The sequence below is a fragment of the Nyctibius grandis genome, chromosome 3, assembly GCF_013368605.1.
Source record: "Nyctibius grandis isolate bNycGra1 chromosome 3, bNycGra1.pri, whole genome shotgun sequence".
In the NCBI taxonomy this organism is placed as follows: domain Eukaryota; kingdom Metazoa; phylum Chordata; class Aves; order Nyctibiiformes; family Nyctibiidae; genus Nyctibius; species Nyctibius grandis.
The window spans coordinates 11,728,512-11,748,911 of NC_090660.1; the positions used below are offsets into that span (position 1 = coordinate 11,728,512).

General features: G+C 42.8%; 1 protein-coding gene across 1 annotated transcript in view; it reads right to left on the minus strand.

Annotated features, from left to right (window-relative positions):
- PHACTR1 (phosphatase and actin regulator 1) overlaps positions 1 to 20,400 on the minus strand; it is a 320,783-nt gene that overhangs the window by 131,052 nt on the left and 169,331 nt on the right. The window lies entirely within an intron of this gene.

Consider the following 20,400-nt stretch of genomic DNA (forward strand, 5'->3'; position numbering starts at 1 on the left):
TTATACTTATCTTTTAACATAGGGACTTGGTTAATAGAGTCCACACTTAGGGCTGAATTCCCTGAGCCTGAGCTTCTGTTGTTGAAAAATTCAGCTTTCTGCAACCTTTATACTGTAATACATCATGATAGTCTCAATACTTCAAAAAAAAATCTGAAGAATTTAGATTACCCTTCCTCTCCGATGAGCACAAGAGAAGTCTGGGGGTGGTCACTTGGCACAGTTACATTGCATGGTCCGCGCCCCCCCCCCCCCATTTATAGGGAAAATGTACACTGATAATTATGAGAAATAACATCCCTGTGATCAGAGGCACAGAGAGAGGTAAGCCAGGACCACCAAGGAAAACACTGACAGGGGGAAGGTGAAACAGTTGGGGTCCCCAGAGCAAGGGATGTTGAAAATACCTTAGACACTTGATTAACATAGATATACAAAACAAAGGGAAGCTTTTACAATTTGAAGAGTGGTAATGGCTGTAAGATAAGGAGACTCCAGGATGGTCTCACTTCAGATGGCTGGGCCATAGGATGGGCAATGCATGAGATAAGGGAATTGCAACAGCTACCCGAAGGATGTGGCCTACGTGATCCTCAGACTGAGTTTGCACAGAAGCAGGGGTCAATCAGCGAACACAGTGAGGAAGACTACCGGCCTTCATCTGAAGACCCCCAACGACCACCAGGGAAAACAACTGCGCATGCGAACGGACATTTGCATATCTCATGGCTATGTAAATGACTTCTCGGAAATCCTATGACTATGTATAACGTTATGGTATATATTCTCTGAAAATTTGCCAAACCGGCGGAGCACTCATGGTGGATAATCCCCAGTGCTGCCCAGCGCTGCAATAAAGAATGCCTGCTTAATAACACACTCTGGTGTTATTGAGTTTTCTTTCGGACTCCTTACCCAGCCGCACCTAGCTTCCCACTTCGGTGAGGAAAGTTAGAAAGCAAGGGGGTTTGGAGTTCTCCGATTTTTGTATCAGTTTTGGCGAGCCAGGCAGGAGACTCTCTGTCCGGCTGCAGGACCCCTGGGTCGGAGACTCCCTTGGCCGGCCCCGGAGAATTCTCTGGAGGGACTCTCCGATTCGGCGGATCCATGTGGGGACAGACAAGGACCACTGGTAAGAAAAGGCATTCTTTCTGTGTTTGTTTTGTTTTGGTTTTGTTTCTGTTTTTGGGACCGGTCATTTGGAGCTACTCATAAGTCGCGGTTCGTGAGAACCCCACCGGGTAGCATACATTTGCATGTACGATTTGTATTAATCATACGGTTAGTGCAGTCGTTTGTTTGTGCATTTGTATTTGATTTTGACATTTGCATGTACGATTCGTATTAATCTTCTGGTTAGTGCGATCGTTTGTTTGTGCATTTGTATTTGGGGCTACTCATAAGTCGCGGTTCGTGAGAACCCCACCGGGTGGCATTTGGTTACATATGCGTAGTAATACGTATGTGTTTGGTATACGCGTATTTGAAAATCTTTGAATAACCTGTGTCGACATTTGTCATCTGAGGAGTAGCAGCTGCTGTTGTTCACTTTGTGATCTCTGTACCTTTGTTGGTCTCCCCGAGGTTTTGGCGGGGGGGCGAGTGAATGTTCAGAGGAAAATGTGTTTATTGTAACTTGACTTTGTATCTGAACTTGTATGATTGTGTGAGTGAGACGTACAAATACGTACGAAGTGAGTGAAATGTGTGCTATAGTAATTGTTAATCGTTGTCTCTGTGTGTGTAAGTGTTTGGGCCCCAGTCCCTGTCTTTGTGTGTTATAAATGTTTGAATGGGAAACCAACAGGGTAGAGTTTTGAAAAAGAGCCCTTTGGGCTGCATTCTGAGTCACTGGAAAGATATTGGGGGACCACCTGGAGGAAGTGCGAGTCGTAAGACTCTGATAAAATATTGTAATCAGTGGTGGCCTTTATACAAGTTATATGATGGAGAAAAATGGCCTGTTAACAGAACTTTAGATTACAATACTTTGTTACAAGTTATGTTATTTTTAAGAAGGGAAAGAAAATGGGATGAAGTGGGTTATGCAGATATGTTCTTTACTCTGTGGAATCACCCAGAGTGGCAAAAGGAATGTGGAATTAATTTAGCACCCCAGGACCCTATGGTCCTGGTGATAGGAAAAAAAAAAAAAAAAAAAAAAAAAAAGGCAAAATGGGAGGTTAAAAGGATGTTGCTTGGCTTGTAGTATTGTACAAAAGTGTTTAAGGGTTGGTGCACAGAATGAAAGATTAGATAGAGAAGGAGATGCTTCTGGGAATTATCAGGATGATCCTGAAAAGGTTGCGAAAGGATCTGAACTAATTGTGAAAACCCAGGAGCCTGACTGGGAGGATGTGGATGCAATGTTGGATACTGCGGGAATGCGGTGTTTGTGAAAGTGGCCAGAGCCCAGGTGCAGGCTCTGATTCTGGCTGGAATTCTGCCGGGAACGGTGGATCTCTGTTTTTGGGACAATCGGCAGATGATATTAGGAGAAAGCTACAGAAAGTGCAAGGAATGGATGTGAGAGATTTAGAGAGGTTGCTGGAGACTGCATGACAGGCGTGTCGGAATAGGGAGACTCGGAGGAGGAGAGCGAGGGCGGAGCGGCTGCCGGTGCTGCAGCGGCTGCTCTGCGCACCGCGGGTGGGGCCAGAGACCCTCTTGGAACTTACCGGGAAATAACACTAACGCTGTGAGACGAAGTGCAAGTGCTCCACCGAGGGGAAACCAACCCCTCCTGAAAGATCAGTGTGTGTATGTAAACAGATGGGGCACTGGAAAAGGATTGTCCGAAACTGAAATCGGTAATGGTGTCTGGTATAGGAGATGACTGACTGGAACCAGGGGAATCTTCCCTAGCAGAACCCTTGGTAAAAATGCAGCTTGGGAAAGGAGAGAAAACTGTAGAATTTCTAGTAGATACATGTGCCACCTTTTTCAGTATTGAATCAGACCTTATTGTCAATAAGCAAACAAAATATTAACATTGTGGGAGCAACTGGGCAGGTTGAGAAAGCTTTCTTTTGAAACCATTAGAATTCAAAATTGGAAAAAGTGTAGGAATTCATAAATTTCTCTACCTGCCTGATGCTCCTAGACCACTTTTGGGAAGAGACTTGTTAGAACAATTGAATGCTGAAGTAAAATTTAAAAATGGAGAGATTGAGTTTAAAGTACCAGAAAAGAATCACATTGAAATTTTGTTTGGCTGTCACTGAACCCCAAATTAAGGAAGAAATTATACACGAAATAAAGAACCAGGTATATCCAGGAGTGTGGGCCTCAGGAATGCCTGGAAAAGCTAAAAATGCAGAATGGATTGTTGTTAAACTTAGACAGAACACGGCCTGTTAGGATAAAACAATATCCCCTGAAACTGGAAGACAGGCGAGGAGTGAAAAGTGTTATAGAGGACTTGCGTACTCGGCAGGATCCCTTAAAGAGACAGTGTCGCCCTCCAGCCCGCTTTAAACTTCAGCTTGCGCCCTTCGCCTGCTTTAACTTTGGCTTGCGCTTCTAATCTGCTTTAACTTTGCCTCTTTTCTCCTGTGTACCCCGGATAGTTCTGATCTGTATCACGTGTCTGTATTACGTGTTCACCTCTCAGGGATGTACGGGGTGGGAGTTCTTGTGTGTGGAGTTCCGGTTTTCTGTGTGTGCCTCTCAGGGACGATTGGGGTGGGGGTTGTGTGACGAAAATCCCTGTTTAGCCAGAGCCTTGTGAAGATTTACGTGCCGCCACCCTGAGACGATTACCTCCCCCCCCCCCGGCTTGTTGTGTTTGTAGACCAGAACTTCATCAGAACTTTGTGGCTTGTGTGCCTGGATTGTGTAACTGGTGCATCCGAATTCTGTGTGGAAAATTACTTGGTAACTAGGATCTTGTGTGAAACCTGTTTGTGCATCCTGATTGTCAGGGTCCTATACTTACTTGCAAGTATCCTTGGTGATCAAAATAACATTGCTAGACATAAAATACATATCTTAAAGAATATATCTGTTAGATCTCATTGCACACGTTTTTCCCCAAACCACGCATGCGCCTTCCAGCTCTTCTGGGAGAAGGTGCTGGAACATTCCTTATTGGGTTGGGGGTGTGGAAATCCATTTTCCTACTGCGTATGCAGACCCCAACTCCAGCAGACCAGGGCAGCGTGACCACCAGTCTCTCGGTCACAACGCAGGCAGCGAACTCATCTGCGAATAGCCGAACGAATCGTAAGAATTAAAAAGGACAGAATGTGGCTGTCACCAGGAGCTGCAATTACGCTTTTGGTTGCACTCTTCCTTTCAACTTTTATTTTAATCATTCTTGGAATACTTAATCTTCTGGCTTTTTATGGTTATGATTTATCCTGTAATTGTCATTGGCCTTGTGTTTGCAATTGTGGACAAACACCTCCTTCTTCTGATCCCCCAGAGCCATAAACCTCCAACATGGCTTGAGATACTTTCTATTCTCTTTCAATTGTTGAGATATTAAGTTTCTGTTCTCTTTAAACTGTTGCTCTTTAGATTGTTAAGATATTGTTAAAAATTTGCCAAGATTGTTAAGATATTGTTAAGATAATTATGTACATATCAAGACGGTGGACAAAGCTGTCCACCCGGTATGTAAGTGTGCCCTGTTTTATTTGTTATGTGGAACAATATTTTAAGTTTGCTTTATTGTTAAAATACAAATTTCCATATGAGGGCTGCCACATTTTTCAATATAACTTTCATGAGAGAGATAAATTATGTTTGCCTACAACTTTCTGTTTGAAAAAGCGATAATTTTTAACTAAGGTCTGAAGACTAATTTTGTTTGAATTTATTTCTGTCTGACAAATTGTCGATTGACATATTTAAGTTGTTAAACGATGAAACAAAGAGGCATTGCCTTCGTGTAGTATTCTTTTCATGACTTCCAAGTGCCCAGTGAATTAAGCACATTCTGTTTTAACATGTTATGTGGTTGTGTAATGTTGTTGTCCTTATTGTGTATTGTCACCGTTAATACTGTACAACTCGTACCTACCTCATCACCGGGTGGCATTGAATACACCAACCAAAGCCATCCGTTGTACAAAGTGTTTGAATCTGTTGATTGTTTGCATTTTAGGATTATAGCCAACTGATTGTAAAAAAGTTCAAATGCTCTTTTCCTACTTTACTATCCTTTTCTTCTCCCACCACCACGGGATCCCGAAGACAGCGATCTGGGACAACATAACAAACTTTGAGCCACGGGGTGGTGTGGAGGACCATAAAATGGACTCTTTGGGGCAGACAGCAGGTGCGTTTAGTTATTTCGGGATAAGTGCGCATGTTCTATCTGCCAGCGACAAGCTCTGTTACCGAGGCCTGTGGACACGTATCCATTGGAGGAGACCTACATGGAGACACATGCCCATTGGACAACACGACTCCATGGACTAGCCGCAGGATCCTTACAGCCTCCCTGCTTCTGATACAAAAATCGGAGATCTCCAAACCCCCTTGCTTTCTAACTTTCCTCACCGAAGTGGGAAGCTAGGTGCGGCTGGGTAAGGAGTCCGAAAGAAAACTCAATAACACCAGAGTGTGTTATTAAGCAGGCATTCTTTATTGCAGCGCTGGGCAGCACTGGGGATTATCCACCATGAGTGCTCCGCCGGTTTGGCAAATTTTCAGAGAATATATACCATAACGTTATACATAGTCATAGGATTTCCGAGAAGTCATTTACATAGCCATGAGATATGCAAATGTCCGTTCGCATGCGCAGTTGTTTTCCCTGGTGGTCGTTGGGGGTCTTCAGATGAAGGCCGGTAGTCTTCCTCACTGTGTTCGCTGATTGACCCCTGCTTCTGTGCAAACTCAGTCTGAGGATCACGTAGGCCACATCCTTCGGGTAGCTGTTGCAATTCCCTTATCTCATGCATTGCCCATCCTATGGCCCAGCCATCTGAAGTGAGACCATCCTGGAGTCTCCTTATCTTACAGCCATTACCACTCTTCAAATTGTAAAAGCTTCCCTTTGTTTTGTATATCTATGTTAATCAAGTGTCTAAGGTATTTTCAACATCCCTTGCTCTGGGGACCCCAACTGTTTCAAAGGTACCAGTAGCCCAGGAGAGAGGGCCTCTCCGTGCCACAGCTGCCAGGGCTGCAATAAGCTCTCCCAGCCTTGGCCTGAAGCATGCACTCTCTCTCCCTAAAAAAAGCATCTGCACAATTCAGTTAGCATCCAGGAGGGGCTTTTGTGTTTTTTTTTTTTAAGTAGTTGTTGTTTTGTTGTTTGTTGTTTTTGTTTTAAAAGGGATATCATTTCCCAGGCTTGTGTTGTAATGCGCCTCTGCCAGTAAAACTGATTTGAGTGGTTTGCACACACACGATCCGGATTCATAAAGACAGGACACAGATTGTCACCTCTCCCGCTCTGAAGACAGCAGCCCAGTGTTTCTACTTCACCTCTAGTATATTAAGTATTAACCTCAGCCATGCGCGTAGGCTCGGGAACCTCAGCAGGAACATCGTCCCTGAAGGGACAAGCACATCTACTCCACACTGACAGAATCCCCAGAGATTCTGTCTGGCAAATTCTTACGTGTCTCAACGGAAATTTTTCTGAGGCTTTAAGTGTGCCAAATTTAGGTGGGTTTTCACGGGAACAGCCAGAGATGCATCTCTTACACAAAGGAAGTTTCATTATCAGAGCACCAAACTGAAATACTATTTGAGCCCCTCAGGTTTTTGCAAGAAGGTTGGTTGATTTGTTATTGCTCCTTTGTTTGTTTTTAACATTGGCAACACAATCCTTTTTCCTTTAAAATATCACTGCCAGGTACAGCTGCCTGTAACTTTCTGGAGAAAAAAAAAGCTAGCCAGCAAGATACAGAGTACCCAACTGCTTCAATGGAAATGGTTAAAAACAATTATCCTTTGGGGTAATGGAGAGAAAGACAGACATTTCTGAGAAAAAAAATCTCCTGTCCATTTAAAGCAGAGGGAAAAAAGGTAGTCCAGTCAAAGCATTTCATTCTGTTCCAGCTCTTTGTGCCCGACTGCCTAGAGAAATACCTTCTTACAGAGAGAATCCATTACAAGGCTCTGTCCTGTACAGGGGCTGGGACATGCTGCATCAAGGCTGGAAATCGCCTCGTTATGCTGAATAAAGCGTGAGGGTAAAAAGAAGAGGAAATCAGAAATTTCCTTACACTTTCTGATTTCACTGGAATCTCCTGGGTTTTGAAGACCCAGCACAGGGTACAGACCACCTCACTCTATATGCAGATCCAAAGGGACCATGCTTTCCCTCCCCTCCATTTTTAAGACGCCTCTAAAGTACGTAGGATGACACTGTGTTCCACTTCTGTGATTTTTTTAGAGATGCTGCTAAAAGTAATGGGTTGGTATTGTCTTTGCTGCCTTACCTGGGGGATACAGGGTGTAGAAGCGGCCCATTAAGCAAACTGGGAATGACACACTACTGCTGCTGAATTAGGCTTCCTGCTGCATAAACCCACAGCTGAAACATAATGAAATTCCTCCTCCTGCTCACCCTCTCTCCTTTTCCCCATCACTGAGCCACCATTTCTGTTACCCAGGTGCCTTAGTTACTAAATCTCAGAGTTGCAATAACTCCTCTGAGAGCTGGTCCTAACTGGTACTGCTGAGGAGAACTGACATCCCTTAAAAATCCTGGAGAAATGACATCCCTTAAAAACCCTCTCCTTTTGTATGGCACATCCCCTCTGTCCCACACCAGCTGCGCTCTCACTGCCCCCAGGGAAGCTTTTCCCATTCAGGGTAAACAAGAACGGATTCACAGTCAGGCAAAACTAACACTGGAGTCAAAAGGAATTTACCCAAAGGGCGGGTTCATTAAAAGCCAAACACAGCATAAAACCATTTCCATATTTTGACTGCTCTTCCCTGAATTTCAGTATCGTCTCTCACACAGATCTGTGCTCCGGGAGCCCTGCTGTGCTCTCCATCAGCCATGAACACGGCCCTTCTCTTTCATCCTCTCCAAACACACACAGCTCTGAGCTAATGCAAGTAACAGCTCTTTTTCCCCCTCGCTCCTATTCCTCAGAAGGACTACCTCATTTTTTTTTTATGAAAAATACTCTCAAGAGCACTGCTAATTCAAAGCATAATAATCACTGGGCTAGGAATGAACCCCATTAGCATAAAGGCATGTCAGTTTTAATACAGCAAGAATAAAAGCAGACCACGATGCGAGGAGTAAATGCCAGATTTCTGCGCTCTTCTTCGCTGCCGCATCCTCGCTCAAGCTGGCCGCGTTTCCCTGCCTGTTTGGCTCCTAATGACTATTGACTGGCTGTGGGCTGCGACACCCACCGCTGACAGCAGGCTCCGTAGGCTGTTTTCACACCCTTGCTGTTCCCAAAAAAGGTGGCACTTGCACAAATGGAAACCAATCCAGGCCTTGCACATTGGGCTTTTTCTGCCTTCAAAGAGGAAAGCAGCCCCAGAAGTCCCCGCTTGATCAGTCTGCTGAACTGGGAGAATGGATTGCCACGTGCATTAGTGCCTGTAGTCACAGCGCTGAGGTCTCCTCTTGAAGGTGGTGCCACAAATGTGATGTTTACGGGTCATGGTTGCTGCTGATACTTGGTGCTTTCGGGAACTTGTTCTGATTTTTTTCCCGGATTCGAGAGATCTTGCCGAGACAGGAAGAGACACTGGGACCCGCACCTACGGCAAGAGGGCGATGCATTCCCGTCCCACTTTCTCCTGTCCGAGCTGTCATCCCGGAATAGCAATGGGGAAACTAAACCTGAGAGCTTTTCACAGGCTGGTTGGCTGTGAGATAGCTCTCAAGATTTCGCAGCAGTCCTTACGACATTTGAAGTTTATATAGACTGAAGGGCTTAAGCAAGACTTGTGGTTTTAATGAGAAAAAGCACCACAAATCAAAATAATTTGCATCCAAGTGATGTAAAAGAAATCTTACAAATACGATTGAAATACACTACAAAGTCGTAAAACACCAGAAGGTCTGAAAGCTAATTTCTTCTCTTACTCCCCCTTTTCTTTTTTAATTTTGAAGCTAACCCTGGGTTTGAGGGTCTCTTTGGTTAAAGTCACTTTGAGCTTTGTGGGCTGTAATGTACTGCACGGACACCAGACATGGACAAAAGGAGCAAGCTGAGGAAGAGCAGTTTGAAAAGCAGTTCTTCAAAACAGTCAATTTACCAGTCCAAGAAAAAAATAGGCCGTGCCATCTCAGACCTATTCTGTACATTCTTATGAGTTTCCCACATCTTTCAGTAGGGTGTCAATTTCCAGAAGGTCCAGTAAGAGACAACATAGGGGTCACCTACTTTTTGGATTTGAGAAGCATAGCGCGCAGATCAAAGGCCCTCCCAAAGACAACATAACTTACTAAGTTTTCCTGGAGCATGACAACCAGTTTTGTCATTCCCACGTGTGTCTGGGAATCATGGCATCTATTAATGTTGCTGATATATAATATACCGAACTAGAAAAAAAACACTCTTACTGCATTTGGGTCCACAGAGCAATTCCATAGCTGAAGGCTGAACCTCACCCATCCCATCTACGATCTTTAATATTACCTGCCTCACCAGTAACCACACTATATTTTCTCTCAGACCATTTCTTAACACTCATTGTTCATAATCAGACACACGATTATCTTAGCAGGCAGTTTACTTCACAAAGTTAGATTTTAAGCCTTCCTAGGAAACATCAATGGCTACATTGTGCTTTCTGTTATATTTGTGCAAATCTGTAGTAACAGGCTGAAAACAATCTTGGCCCTAAAGATGCAAACGACTAAATGTACCATTTTATTTAATGACAATAACTTTGTATAAGTAAAAAAAATGAACAACATAATACTCCTTATTCCCAACTCACATCCAACCAGTCTTTATTCTGCAGATTAGTTTCCAACAAACTCCTGTTGCATGGTTTCTTTTGAACTCCGCACCCTGAATATTCTTCACTTCAGACTGCACAGACCTTATTCTAGCAGCTTTGTTCAATACAAGATGCAGACACATCGTGTGTCTTTTTGAAATAACAGGAAACCTGAACAACTACTCTAATTGCTGAGCACTTATGTTTTCTCTTTACCTGAATGGGAACACTTTCAATTAAAAAAGCACCTTGTTTTTCTTTCAGGAAAATGGTTCATTTTCTGCTCTTCTATTATCATCTGTTCTGTTATTTCCCTTTAATTTCCCTTTGCACCTGGAATTAATTTTCATCAGCCCTCCCTTTACTATCTGAATCGCCCATTTAAACTTTCCCTAACTTCTCAAAGGTCTGTTTTCCAACGAAAGACAAGGCATGGCATGCAGCAGTCTAAACGCAGTCTTGCCAAACGAGGATGATTACCTCTGTGGTTGACAACAGCTCCCACTGGATGCATGCATTTGCAATGGCACTGGCTGGGCTGGCGTAGTGGGTTTATGAGCCATGAAGAGGCTGTCAGTAGCTTTCCTTTGCATGCTAAGCAGCACTCACGTTTTCCAAACCCCTGCCAATTACTCCCGCTCCCCAAGTGTGTAGCACTTTGCATTGTACCCGTAAACTAAACCTCTCACCCTTTACACTTGCCCATTTCAGCACAGGTATCAGACCGTGGTACAGCTCTGCTCTCTGCTGTGATCTCTCTTCTCAGTGTATTTATTTCTCTTGTTGGAAGAGAAGTGCAAAGAACAGCTTTGGAAGTGCAATCCCTTTAGGACCCTGCTTTCAACTTCCCCACATTTTGACGTAAAACGTTAATTATTCATGCTGATTGCAATCTGAAAGCCATTTTTTAACCTCTGCAAACTATACTGCACTACATGCACCAGTCTAAACGTGTCTTTATTGGCATGAAATCTCTCAAAACACCAAGTGTTTTCTGCATTTTAACATAGTACAGAAGATTTTTACTTGCAACAAAAGCACTTTATCAGGTTATGCCATCAAATAGCTACATAATCTCTTCCTATAAACCCTGCAATTATAGAAAATAAGGATTGTTAGATTTCACTGATATTAGCTATTTTCTCTGTCCCTTATTGCTCATTGTGTTTTCATCTCTTAAGTGTTTATTACATATAGATTGGGGCTAAATCCAAGAAACAGTACTGCAGCTCCTCACTTTCATGCACCCGTACACTGGAGCAGAATCCACAGGTCTGTCCTGGGCATCACACACACTATGTGGAGACTCAGCAGCTCCAAAACAGGACTCAGAGCAGACACTACAAGTGGAGCACAACCAAAAGCCAGCCAAGAGAAAAACAGGGCTAGCAGAAGCAAACTAGATATCCTGCTTTTCTTGGGGCTACAGGAACACAATTCCACAAGTACCAGGAACTGCTCAGGGAAGAAACTTCAGCTTGAAAGGAAGGGACACTTTACCCTTCCTAAATGGCAAGTGGAGAGGAGATGCACAGTTTGTGCTTTTAAGAAAGCAGAGGAAGTAGGATGAGATGCAAGGACTTTTCTGTTAGAGCAGCTAGAGCACTTATCTGGGAGATCGGAGAATTACAGGGTCACTCTCATCCTCTTCTTGAAAAAGTTCAAGCCCACATCTCCCATTTTCCTTGGGAACACTACCACACTTCATACTATGATGGATGGGAGACTGCTCCCCATCTCTCCTACTAAACTGTTATTATAAAGAAGAATTCAAGACCTAGTGGGTCTTAAAGAAAGCATGAGTGAAAGCGTGACTCCTGATAGGTAGAGTACTCATCTGTCTGCACAAAGACCCTTTTCCAAAGCTGTGCTTGGGCTTTACCCTGGATTAAACATCCTAAACCTCCTTCTGCTTCACTTATGGATTCAAAGAAATGGCTGGTCACAGCTGGGATTCGTTTAGAGCCTGATCCTGTCCAGGTATGCACAAAGGAGAATAAAGGGGAGTGATGATACTGCTTCTCACTCTCCCTTTCTTTCACTTCTGGTAGGGGATCTTCTGCCTGTGGCATGAGGGGAGAGAGAAGAGGCACTGTCTCCTATATCCTCTCACCAGAAAGCAGGATAGGATGGATGGGTAGATGGATCCTCGTTACCAGAGCTGGCCAGGCACCCAGCGAGAGGGACTCGTGTCAGCCTGTGAAGAACTGCCATAAAAAACTCCTGTTCTGGTGTAAACAACCGCTACAAGCAGAATTTCCCATCCAGGGCATCACCTCCAAGGCAGCCTCCTCCTACTGTCAGCACACTGCCATACTAAAAACTCGTCTACTGAACAAACCTGGCCCTTTCCAAGTAACCACGGCAGAAACAGGCTCTTGGAAAGCCCCAGCCCATTGTGCGTGACCTGGAACAGAGCAGCCTCTAAGTGCAAACACGTTGGGAGTTGGATGAACCCACATTCAACCCATTCAACTTCTGAGACTGAAAACAAACTGTTGAAAAGATGGAACTGACCTGCACACTCACACCTAACTGGGTCCCCTAACACATAGCATTAGAAAAATACAACTGTTTAAACCTCCTTAAAAAGTATTTTGCAGAGCCTACAAGAAGGAGATTAAATCTCACAACACCAAAAAATTCAGAGGAGAAAGCTGAGCACAAGTCATACTCACAGGACTATTTGAAATTTAAGTCTCTAACATTACGTGCATCAAACGAAACGCTACCAGGCAAAACAGCTGCAGTCGTGTTTGTGACCATCGCCTTAGAAGTGGGCACCAACCACTGGCAATGGATCCAAAACACATGGATAGGACTAAGCACCATGGCTCAGGGGTCCTGACTGCATTGGTGCAGACAATTGGGTTGTTAAGCAATCCTAACTGTCTTTGAGTCACCTTCAAAGTCATCAAGTCTAGAGTTAAGTCGTGTTCAAAGCTATGGACAACAGAGAAGCTGCCTTCCTCCAGGTGAGTCTTCAACCCATTCAACAAAAAAAACCAGAACCGAAGCCCATGTACATTTAACTCCTAAATTTAACCCAATGAAGAAATAGCTCGTAACATTTTTCCTACGTTTTGTTTCAGTGAAGGACTTTCTGCCGACTAAAAGTGTCTTCTTGAAGGATTTATTTCTTACACCAGCCTGAACTGCAAATTCTACTCAGCTACAAAATATAAAAGTAATCAAAGAAAAAGATCCGGTCCATGGAAGCCCATGGGCTCGTTGCTCACATTTTGCTAGGCCTCTGCTACCTGGTGATAATTTTCCTAATTGCCATGTGGATGGAGGCAGACACAGTTGCTCACACCAAAGAGCACCTTGGTCTATCAGCCCCTCACTGGGAAGCGGGGAAGTTCTCTGCCTTTCTAAAAAGGCTGACTGCTTATTTTCAGAAAGCCCAGAAAAAATATTTTAAATGCTTGTAATTTCTTAGGGGACTTTTGATGGACGGAGCAATTTCTGATCTTTATCTTTTGAAGTTCTCATAAGTAGGAATATCCAATAGTTTTACTTTATTTTACTAAAAATGTGCACTTTAGAAGGCATATCTTTAGACTATTCAGAAACCTGAGAGAGGCATGTCCCCTTATTAAAAGCAATCCTATTCAGGAAGTGGTATTACATACGTTCAACTTCCTAAACACAATGGTACCATCTCACCACTATCATCATAAAGATAAAAAATTAAGTTTTGAATTACTTTAATGGCTGGGAGAAAAGGAACAAAGTGCCTCATTTAAGAGCTAGAAAGTTCAAACCATTCCCTTGTAAAGTCTATATTGCTTCTCTTGGGAAGAAGACACTTCTATTTCTGTTCCTTAAAGAAGCTGATAGGAAGTTGGCCAAGAGGAAAAGCGTAATTATACCAAATGGCACATTTATAATGAGCATATATACGAGTTAAAAAAAAAAATCAGTAACAGCCTAGCAAAAAAAATATGCTTCACTGGACTCTGAAAAGAAACAGTCCGTATCCATGTTCAGGAATTTAAAATAAGGACTAAATACTTCTACTTTGAGTACCTAAGTGCAGCTACATATAATTATAATGTCATTATAATGGGAATCCTTTTATTGATTCAAATGATGTTTAGACCTTTGGCCGTGGTGAAATATCTGCTTAGGCCCTTATGGTAGAGGGTTGAGTTTCAGAGATAAATACTCAGAGGGGAGAAAGATACCCACAACTCCTTTAATGTCATGAATAAAGCATGGCAGGTTGCTGGCTAGAACACACCAAGCATTTCTGTGTGGTTTTCATAGCTGTGGTTTCACTTTTTTTCACCCTCTTTTTTAAGTTCTAGGGTGTCTCATGGTTGCTGAGCTCTGCAGGCTATTGCTCTTGCTCAGTAGATTTAGAGGAAAGCCTCTGATATTAAAAACTGCTGCCTTTAAAAAAAGATGGAGCCCACCAGGTAATCAAATTGCTATACCTACCTAGGAAACGTTACAGTCAAAGGAACGATCTATGCATGTAGCTTCAAGTTCATGAATAATTCCAAGTCCAGCAACCAGAAATAGCTCAGAAAACGAGAAAGAGTTTAGATCATAGCTAAGGGGAAAAAAATACTACAGGGAGCCAAGAAAACAGGATCACTGAAAAAGCTACTGAAATAGCTCCAGCAGCTTTATGCAAGGAAATAATGTCAGCAGAGAGAAACGAATGAAATCCTGACCATACCAAAGCGAACAGCAAAGGTCACAAGGAGTAGGATTACCTTACCAAGCCTTATCTAGTGACTGGACAATCATCTTGGGAATTAGGGATATATTTTGTCCTCAGGGCTATCAAAACTCTGCAAATGAAGGTAAAATATGACCCTCTGCTCTTTGCTCGTGACTAATGAGATGAGCAGGAGGAGCAAGGGAAGGTGAACTGCATTATACGTGCTCCTTCTCACGTGGGGTTGAGACATGCCAGTTGCACATTAAAATGTGCCTCCTTACTGATGTCAGAGGACTTGATTGGCCAAAGCTGTAAAAGGGAACTTTTCAGCATGCTAAAATTCACCTACAGAATAAGAAATTGGCAGAGAAGACTTACAGCAAGTGGTCTTAATGAGTGCTTTCCTCTGTATTGATGGGAATGACCCCTTTCTGTGGTGTTTTAGAGAGGAACCAGTGGCATGTTGTGAGATGCGAATGCGAGCGGAGCGCCCCAGCAGCGTGATGGGGTGTGGATGGAGCCACTTGACCATGAAATTGGCAGTGAAGTTCATTTCACAACATTGTGAAGGTAACTGTGATAGGCATCTCCACAAGATCTCACTTCAATACAGAAGTAGGATAAAACCCAACCAAAACCTGACATTTCTTACAATGAAAACAAAGTAATCTTTTTTTTCACCCCTTTACTGCTGGCACTGGATAAAGCAACAAACTGATGAAATCGACTTCCCTAAATGCTGAAAGTTTCCTCTCAAAGTTATCAATATTATGCTATCAAGCAGATAAAAAACCCCAAAACCGAACAACTACAACATAAGCCTTTCTGAGTATTTTTGACAATATAAACTGCCTCTGTCCATATAACCTATAGGGAACAGTGTTCTCAATTTTAAGTACGGATCCCTTTTGGGCAAAGTATCTGTACAACATCCTACAAACGTCACAGATCCCCTTCTGTCAAGTTTTTGTCAGGCCGTGGTGACAGCTCACCAAACTTGCACATCCAGTCGTACAACTGAACTGGAGTCTTTGCCACACAAACCTGATTTTCAAAAACCTCTGTACTTAAAGAGCATTTGGTTGGAATTCTCAGTCAGAGACTGGCCTGAACTACAACATCTGGCTGAGTACCTCAAGCTTTACAAGGTTTGTGATGGTGCTCAGAATGACAAATCTCCTGAGCATTTTTATACAAATGAGGAAACGAGACAAAACAGATATGTTCACAGGTACTCACACACAAACATATTCAAATGGAGCCTGGTATGCAACAATGAACAATCATAGCAGGTAAAGAACAACACCTTCATCTGTCTGCTAAACATAGGAAATAGCTGTATCAGCTCAGAGCAGCTGATTCCTAAAATTACCATCCGTCTTCATATAGGCCTGCAATTTTTGTTTGGTATTTATCATGCAGGGCCCAATGTCCAAAGAAGGCTGAGGGGAAAAAAAAAAACAAATGAAAACAACCCCAAAGAAAAATATTGCCAAAAAGTGTCTTTCTTGAGCCTCTATGCAATGCCAGAAAATGTATTATTAGTGAATTGATGCTTCTCTTGCTGCTTTGTGAACTGGCTGTTCTGCCAACTCGAGATGAATAGGAGAAAGAAGGATCAGTTCACTGGAACTACAGGATCTCCCTATTTTCTTTTAGGCTCATGGGTTGCCAGGCACAGCACAAGCATATGGAGTTCACAAGGAAAACGGTGTTTGATTCAGATGACAGAAATGCATAGAAAGCTAAACCCACGTTACTAACTTGAGCACTTTCCTAGAGTTAAACAATGCAGACAAAACGCTGGCGTTATTTTAATGAGACACACAAGAAAGAGAAAAGGAAATACCTCCTGAATTCTAGCTGCTTTGTACATGCCACTTGGGTTGGTAGGGGGGGACTTTGAAGGAAGGGAAGCCTCACGAGTCCCTCCTTACTTTCCCATTTAGGTATCATGTCTAACTCTCTCCAATGGCTGCTACAGGAGCCAAAGACTGGCAGCTGTAGAGAGCAGACAGTGAGAAATTTCTCTTCTCAATTCAGATGCTGGAGCAGGCAGCAAATCCCATCTTACGTGCCACAGTGGATTGCTAGAAGCCAAACCCTCACCCTTATGGCTATAAACCAGCAGACAATTACTTTGGGGCTGTAAATATTAATGAAAGCTTTAGTCATCTCACTCTTCTATTTCTCAGCATGGTACAATTCAGATTCAAACAGCCTAAGTTCCATCCAAGTCTCTGCACCTGGCTTTTCCTTCAGGTTACACCCAAATCTCAAAGCTATTTATCCAATAAAACCGCTGTGCTAGCGTAAGGAGAACATCCTGTTTTGCTGGTGCATGAGAGGAGGAGAGGGAAGAGGTCTTTCAATACTGGTTCAACTCCTAGTTCAAATAGTTTCCACTGTCCAGGCATCCATCCCCACGTCTGTGCATTTGCACTGCTGACTGTTCAGGCTGAGCATCAGAATTTTTATTAGTGTTGACATTTTAAGCAGATTGGAAATAAAATGAGAAAGGTAAGATGCTATAAAGCTCTATAGCAGCATGACGCACTCTTTATATCAGTTCAATTTCAGCTGATGTAGAAGAAATAACATTTCTACTGATTTTATTTATTTATTTACTTTACCAAAAGCAAGGTTAACAAAGTCTCCATGTTAAAAAAAACATTGGAGCTGTGCACATGCTGCATCAGATAGTACCTGAACATTGGAAATGTCAAAGCAGCTGCACCCATGGATGTGTAAAGAGAGGTAAAACCAGTGCCATAATCCTTATGACATGGACTGCTGCCATTAGGGACCATGGATATGGTCCGAGTGGATGTGACTATATGGATCACCAATACTTCAGAGAAGACTGCTAATACACAGGCTGTGGATGCAGTAGACCACAGTGGCATTTCCAGGCCTGGTTAATTTGTCAGGATGTAGTTAATGATTATTCTAATTATTTATCTTAAGATCCCCAGTGCATTCAAGTCTGCTTACCAACATTTCCATCTGTTGATTCTTGAATCTGTGTTAAAAGGATAACAAACACTGAGGACAACGGTATTTGTGTTGCAGCTGTACATCCCTCAGCCCACTGCTGAAGATAAAGAATATTGCTGTCAGCTACTTCTAACAACACTTAGACATGCCTTTCTTGAAATGACCTGATATTCTCAGTGTTACCATCATTACACTTCTGTGCTTCGAGAACCTTTACAAGCAAAGATTTAAAATACCATTACTCTCTGTTTTTTCAAACAGATAATCAACTTCTTTTAGGAGGCGAGGTGAAATAAAAATCATTCTCTGCTACCAAAATCTCCCAAGATAAATTAATAATTGGATCCATTTTAATTTTATTCCCTGCACCCCTATTGAATAAAGCCATTAGACTAATGGCCTGAAAAATGTCATACAAAAAATGACAGAGGGCAAGATCCTTCTCTTAACTAGTGACAGGGGAGGGCATCTGCTACACTGCAGCACTAAGCCCATCATCCTAGTCTTGGGCTGCACAGCTCAGGGCAGGAGGAAGGAAAGAGAAGACTTTAAGTACACCTTACATCCTTTCAAAAATGCCCCAAGTAACAGATATACTGGGCCCTCCCTGCACAAAAGGATGTACGTTTAAACTGCAACCCTTGGGCTTCAGAAATCCAGTAAGTAGCTGAGATTGAACACCTCTCCTAGTTACGGGCAAAGAAATGGGTATGACAGTAATCTCAGTTACACAAACCAAGGTCGTGGAGCCTGTGTGTCTCTCACCCCTGGTCCACGCCCTGACTAGCATGCTATAAAGCACACATATGCAGACACCTGCCCTCCTCTTCTCTTTGGACATTTTTGACACAATTTTACTTTTCGGGGGAGGTGGGGGGGGAAGCTGAGGAAATGTTTGGCTTTTACTCCCAAGTCATATTTTCAAACCTTCAAAATTTTCGCTGTCTACGCAGAGAAAAATCTGCAGAGGCTGTCAGTCAGGTCTGGTCATCTCTTATTTGTGCTTTCGCCTACTTGGGATCAGGAGCTTTCTCTCAGGGAAGAACAGTGTTGTCCATGAGATCTCTCTCAACAGCACATCTTCATGGTGGCTGGGGTGTATGATTCTTGGGGTATCTTTTAGACAGTGTGGCCTGGGCATAACTAAGCCAGAATGATACATCCAGTGATTCCAAAGAAGCTATACCAGGTGGTTTCAAAATTACTGATTTTATCTTTCATTTAAGTTATACTGTGTTCATTGTTTTTCAGAGCAACAGTAATAACTCATCTCCTTTTGAATCTAAGAGTCTCATCCAAAGGCAGAGGCTCTGCTAGATCTGCCTCATCCTCAGTAAGCTGGACCTAAAGTCAGAAAAGTCAGGGAGAGATGACAGTGACAAGATCAAACATTACCTTATTCCTTTCCGCCCAATCCTTCCTGAGACAAGAAGACTAAAAGCAACAGATCAGTGAAAACTCATGTCACTTCACAAGAGCCAAAAACCAGCAAGAGGACAGTTTTCCAGGCCATAGGGGTGGCAGGAACATCATTATTTCCCGAGAAGCATGCAAATCAAAGTCACACAGGAAAAATGGGGCCTCCAAGTACATCCCAACTTCAGTCCTTTACAGTTTTACTGCATCCATCTAGATAATGGCAAACATCACAGCACCCTCCAGTTTCTGAGAAAGTGATTGCAACATCCAGCCAGGGCTGGCTTAACCCCGCTACACTCTGCTGCTGCCCTTCAATTGCCCCAGTGTCCCGATGCTGCGGTTTGGCTAATGGATTGGGGAAGATGCACGAGACCTGCCATGATTGATCTAACAGACTACAAACACATCCAATCAATCTTAATACACCCTGACAGACTGTTAGCAAGGTGGCACCATACACTCTTATACTGTGCTCCCGAAATTACATTCTGGCTAATTGGGGGCTGAATAAGGTGACAACAACAGGAAGCCAAATTCGGTACTGTCTGATTACAAACTAGGCAATCTTAGGACGTAAAAAGAAACAGCTGTACATTTACTACCAGACACCGAAATGGATCGAGAAATAAAATCTTACAATACAAAACCTGATGTAGAATGTCTGTCTCTTTTGCTGAGGTAGCAGCAATGAATGATAATGTTATAAATACAACAGTATCTTCAAAGGATAGGTTTTGCTCATCAGTCAAGGAGCCCATAAATGAACTCTGCTGCTTTTAATTATATGGTACGATACGATGTGATGTGATATGATGTGATACGAACTCTCATTTCTAAACAGAGGCAGAAGGTATTATAATAGCACAAACTGATATATAAGTAGTAGTGGTTACAAACTAAAAGAAAAGAAAAAAATCAAAGAAAAAGAAGAAAGGAAGAGATGTCACATGGCAGAATACTGAGTCTTCTGATCTCTTCCCTACATACCTAGTACTTCGCTGCTGCTTAGCTGACAGGCAGTGATGATATTAATGAATAATATTCCCATAATGGATGTAAAGTGAAGTACTTCCATACATCTCATTTTCTTCTAAAGAATCCCAAGTTTCAAAAAAGAAAGAGGCCAACTGTGTAAACCATCCTCTATGAGAAACATCTCTAAGCAAGTAAGGAACGTACTCAGAAAAGACAGAACACAGAAATGGAAACTAACTGCCCACTTGGGCAGCGATCAAAGCATAAAATAGGACATAGGGATGACACACAAAAAAAAGGCACAGAAATCCAAGCTTGGTCAGTCAGGTCCATATCAGATGGTCTGAAGTACTCTGGTAACAGCAGAGTGAGACGAGAACCTGCTCCTCCATAATCTATGTCCACATCTTCCCCCTTTTTTACACATTGCCTCCCCCCTTTACACATGG